This window comes from Carassius auratus, chromosome 7, assembly GCF_003368295.1.
Source record: "Carassius auratus strain Wakin chromosome 7, ASM336829v1, whole genome shotgun sequence".
NCBI classification, from domain to species: Eukaryota; Metazoa; Chordata; class Actinopteri; order Cypriniformes; family Cyprinidae; genus Carassius; species Carassius auratus.
Window position 1 is genome coordinate 32,998,604 of NC_039249.1, and position 6,000 is coordinate 33,004,603.

The window sequence follows — 6,000 nt, forward strand, 5'->3', positions numbered from 1 at the left end:
CTTCTTCCAGGCCAAGATTATGTTAGATATATAAACTGGAATTTAAAGCTGAAATAACACTTGCACAGCATGGATAGGACAAGCAGTGCACCTTTATGATTGCACCCAGTGAGGTTTGGTAAATGGAGAACAAAAGTGGGCCAAGAACTGAACCCTGAGGTACCCCATGGTTATTTGATGTTACTCAGTGACAGACAGCAGGGTCTTCCTAAGAAGCTGAATTGGTTGTAAAAATTGCACCTTTTAAAACAAACACCAATTAACTCTTTTTGCATTAAATGGAAAATGTGCTTCGGTCAGGATGCAGATAACTCTGAATAGATGCTTTAGAAATAGACATAATTAATTATTGATTTATCCTTTCTCCAGTCTATTCATTCCTGCTCTCTGAGAGAGAAAGAAATGCTGATGATTTCACTTGTCTTTTGTTCCCAAGACTTCATTGGAACTGAACATGTGACCTGCTTAATAATGCCGGGATAGTCCGATGATAACAGCCCATCTGACATGAATAGGCCTTCTCCTTGTTAAGTGCTCAGCAGTGTGTGTTAAATTAAAGAATTTGCCAGAAATAAATATGCACACACAGACAAATGAATGTGTGATGCTGCAGTCAGTGTGTTCCAAATGGCAAAGATCATACCTTCCCAGGGTACTTTGAGCAGGAAACAACCATTCCAAACAGAAGTGTTCAAAATAACTGCATCGAAGGACCCTTTGAATTTTTTTTTTTTTTTTTTTTTTTTTTTTTGGTAGGGTTCAACTAATGTGCACTTCACTCCTAAGATTCTTCACCTTGCATCAGAAGCACTAAGCCTGCACAAGGGGAATAACATATAGGCATGATCACCCCTGAATGGAACACGTCAAGTTTATACTTCCTCATAGCACAGCCACCCCCCCTTAGACCAAGCCTGTTTGTCTTTCCCTTGATGGGGATGGAAGAACAACACACACACACACACACACAAAAGAAAAAAAGAAAACACTGGACACAAAGAGAGGAGATGAAGAATTGGCTTCCATTTCATTCTTACCCTCATTTTCTCTTTCTCTCTCGCTCTGTCGTTTTTCCTTAGCCTACAGTCTTCACAGTTAGATTTATGCCATTTATCATGCTGACACTCTCTCTGTCTCTCTCTCTCTCCCTGTCTTTCTCTCCCCTGTTTCTCCAAATGGATGAGCCTCATCCTGTCTGTTTAGACACACAAACCTCTTCCCATGTATAACGTAAGGATGGAGGAAAACACTGTCTCCGCACACACACTGAAGAATGGCGTTGGTTTCGCTGAGAGGAGTTTCACAGATGGCAAGGGGAAGTGACTGTGTGAGGTGGCACAGTGGGACACACACACACACACACATACTCGTCAGGGCAGCCAGATGGGAGTGTGTGTATGTGCCGTCCACCGCATGGGTTGGAAAATCTACTCCATAACTCTAGATATGTTCCCATTAGTCTGAAGAATCAACTCTCCTCAAATCACAGTGGACTTGCGGTGTTGTGGCCTTCCCTGATGAATGTCGGGGGGGCTCGAGACCGCAGGGAGTCCCGTTCGTCATTTCATCATTCTGAAGGGAGCTCATGAGCACCCCCTTTGTGCATTGTCAATGCACTAGTGTGGAACTAGGCTGTGCATAGTCTGATTAAAATTCAAAATCATACTGTCGGAATTTTACCTTGAAGGCATTTTACGTTACTATGGGAAATGCATGAATGCAAATGTGATATAACATCATGTGGTTCTAACAAGCAGCTTTATCTTGTGGCACAACTAATTGAAAAGTCCATAAGACCCCCTACACCAGACCTAGACCCAACAGTCCAGCAGCTGAGACAGAGCCAGATGCTCTAACTTGAGGAACAACACTGTTTGGGTCATCAGAGTTTAGCTTCTAGGAAATCTAGATGCCGTTCTACAGATATCGTGTTTACCAGGTAACATCTGACATCTGAGGTCTGTGCCTTAATATGATTAATGAGCCTCTAAACTGAACCACTTAAAAACCTTCAAATGCTCAAGTCACATTACTGGCCATCTCTCATTGTGATGTCACAGATGAAGAATGTCTTGTGCAGTGATTATCGTGTTTCGTGAGCGGTATTGAGTTCGCTATGCTCAAATGTCATCAGAGTATTTACACTGCGATTATAAATCTATATCAAACGGAGAGAGGGCAATTTAATTACTGTTTGATCAATACATCTTGGATTTGGTACAAATGGAGAATGAACAGAGTGTGTGTGTGTGTGTGTGTTTTCAGCTATCGTCATGACGACCCCTTGATGGGACGTAATAGTGCAAATGCCTTCTGCTCCGCCCAAACGGTCACGGCTGACTGGGCAGAATAGTTCAGCCAATTAAATCCCATAATGAGCGGCAGCAGTTCAGGAAGTGTGAAATTGCAGTTGCTCTCATTCTGTGAAGAAGAAAGAGCTGCACTCCTTGGCTTATTGATCCCATGTTCTATTTTATTTTATTATTTCATTTATTTTTGCAGAGAGGTTTGCTTGTTGAACGTACGAGCCCCTAGTGGTTGTTTATCGGCTAAACGAGCAGCGGCGGTTGAAGCTTTAGTTCACCCAGAAGCATCCTGTCATCATGTATTCTCCCTCATGTTGATATAAATGCGTGTGACTGACTGTCTTCAGTCGAAGTCAAACAGAAATGTTTTGAAGAATGTAATGGCTGCTCTTTTCCTTGTAGTGAATGTGGAACCAGGTCTCTCAAGCTACAAACTGATGCAAAAGCATGAAAATAGCAATATAAATCAATTATGAATTCATATTGTGCTCCATATTCCACAACAATGCTGCATGAGGAAGCGTGAGTCGTTATTTACTGAAGATATGTACTTCCACTGTCTTTGGGAGATCATGAGAAAATAATTGACTGGTGCTTTCTGAAGGCTTTCAGTTCACGTTTATTATAATTCCATGGAAAAGTGCAACTAGTACATTATTTAAAATATGTCCTTTTGTTCCACAGAAGAGAGTTGCTCAGTCAGGTTTAGAAAGACGAGTAATTGACAGGAATTTCCTTCAACTTTATTTCAGCACATTAACATGCCAAATATCTCACGTGTTATTTCTATACAAACACTTAATACTGTATCGGACAAATATGCAACCAGAGAGTGATGTGTGTGTGTGTGTGTGTGTGTGCTCTTACAAGAGTTGTTGATTTGCACTCTCTGTTCTACACTAGTTAGCTGCACTCATATCATAAATATTCATAAGATAGCAGCAGAGTGGACAATTCATTTGCATGCAGGTGATAATTACTAGATTTGGGTGACACCCCCTTGAGAATCGTCCAGTGCTGTCTTACTTCATGTCTGATAGTGTCGGCAAAAAGAGCCGTGCAATGGGGAAAAACTGCTTCTGCTCTGTGTGTGTGTGTGTGTGTGTGTGTGTGTGTGTGTTGAACAGTCCCATAATGCAATGGGACAAAATCAGTTCAATTTCATTAACTGCAAAGTCATCAATGTGATGGCCGCACTGTGTGTGTGTGTGTGTGTGTGTGTGTGTGTGTGTGAAACAGCAGACACTAAACAGCTGCCGCTGTGCAAAGCTTGTGGGCATGACAAACACGAACGCTGCCCTCTTTCTCTCTCTCTCTCTCTCTCTCTTCTATTCATAAATATTTTATATCTCACTATATTTAGAAAGCAGACTTTAGAGATCAATAAAGTGAATGTGAACAAAAACCTTGGACTGCAGCTAAATCTAAAGTTCCTTAACAAAATTCATTATTGTTGTTGTTGTTATTATTATTATTATTATATTTGTATGTATACAATTCATTTAGACTATATTATGTAGTTATAAGGAAGCCAATGTTTATTAAAATAGCGATTTAAAAGAAACATATAACTATATTTCACTATAGCCTATACATTTTCCAAGTGAATCAAAAACGGAAAGAAAAACACACACATTATTCTGACTTCAACCGCTGACCACAGGACATGCAAACCTGTGACGAATACGAGGAACTCAAATAAAATGAATTTAGATTGATCAGTGTTTGTCCTGATCCTGAATGAATGGTTACACTGAAGGTAGTTCTGCTGATTATTACACAAATGTGAAGCAGCTCAAATATGATTTAATAATTACTGGGAATTTAAAATAACCAATGCTCATTCCCTATGTGGTCGTGCTGTGTGGTTTGTTTATAAACAAAATTAAAATAAATAAATAAATACATTTATACCAGTCAAGAGAGTTTGCGTAGAATTTGTATCTATATTTATAATTTTTTTTTTCTTTTTAAGTAAAAATCTCATAAACTTGACTTCAAAGTTTTATCCTGAAACTTCAAGTCATCTGAACCTGACAATGTGTTCGTTTTAAAAGCCATGTTGTTATGAAAAGCTAAAATAAGAACATGTTTCGAGAGTCAGCCTGACCTCTTCATCAAGATGTACACGTGAGCTACGCTACGGTCAACACGCTTCTGTATCTGTATCTCACTTTCACAGGCTTCGAGAACGAGAACGAGATTCAGTGACAGAGGATCAATCGATGATTTAGTAAATCCAGAGTTTTTAGGGTTACGTGGGACAGGACTGAAATGTCCTCAGACAGGACCAGGTGTGTCTCAGAGACAGAGAGAGTTTGTGTTTTATGAGACGAAGCTTGCCCAGTGTAACTCAGCTGCGGCTACATCGACCACCCCTCGCTGAACGGGAAGCTCGAGCGCCTCAGACGCTCTAAACAGAGAGGTCCTGGAGTTAGCACACTACTTCTGTGTACAACACAACATTCAATTAGATTGAACTTCATCCTCCCATCACCTCCGTGGGTCGATCAGGAGGTTTGGGAAGCTCTAGACTCCCTGTGTGTGTGTGTGTGTGTGTGTGTGAGTGTGAGGGTTCCTGATTATTCCTGTCATATTCCCATCCACACAAGAACCACGCAGCACTAATTAAAGCCTGAAGCTGCAAACGAGCTGAAAAGATTTAACTACCACAGCAAAACCTACAGACGCGCTAAAATTAAACGCCACGACACACGTGACACACACTGAGCACTGAACACACACACTGAGCACTGAACACACACACTGAACACACACACTGAGCTCGGACAGACTCGTCATTTCAGTCAGATTACCACACACGCTAATGAGGAGAACAACACACCGAACGAATTCAAGATCCCAATCACAAGCAGAAGACCGACGCTGAAAGAAGACGCCACACTGATCATGTGACACGTGTTCAACATCCTCTCTGCACCTGTAGTGTGCTTCAAATCTGTTTTCCTAAAAAACATCACTTGCAGATAATATATGTCTAATATATGTCTTGAGTCTCTGGGGTATATTTGTAGAAAGAGTAAAAAATAATTAAAGAAGAAATAATTGTATAGGTCAAAATTACATTTTTCTCTTTTATGTCAAAAATCATTAGGATATTAAGATCATATTCCATGAAGATATTTAGTAAATTCCCTACTTTAAATATGCCAAAACTTAATGTTTGATTAATAATATTAATTGCTAAGAGCTTCATCTGAACAACTTTAAAGATGATTTTCTCAATATTTAGTTTTTTTTTGTTCCCTCAGATTCCAGATTTTCAGGTAGTTGTATCTCACACAAATATTGTCCTCCTCACAAACCACACATCAATGGAGAGATGATTTGTTCAGCTGATCCATAAATCTCAATAAAAAATAAAAATAATCATAAATAAATGAATAAAAATAAAAATACCCTTGGAACTGGTTTTGTGGTCCAGGGTCACATATAGATTAATGAATAACTTAAGTGACTTTAACAGAGACACATTCATTACTGTGAAACACGCTTAAGCACACTTTTAAAAGGTGACTTTTGCAACAATGCCAAAAAATTGTTTTTATGTTAAATAAATATGTTTTATTAGTCGTGTATATATTAAATATAATCTCTTATATTTGAGCAGATCTTAAATGCGCATTCATTCAGCAGTACTTTAACAATATTTCAAAGACAAGCCTAATACTTC

At 39.3% G+C, this 6,000-nt stretch overlaps 1 protein-coding gene across 45 annotated transcripts in view; it reads right to left on the reverse strand.

The window, feature by feature from the left end:
• Positions 1-6,000, reverse strand: part of LOC113106534 (receptor-type tyrosine-protein phosphatase delta-like) — a 339,617-nt gene that overhangs the window by 103,572 nt on the left and 230,045 nt on the right. The gene's annotated exons all lie outside the window — the stretch shown is intronic.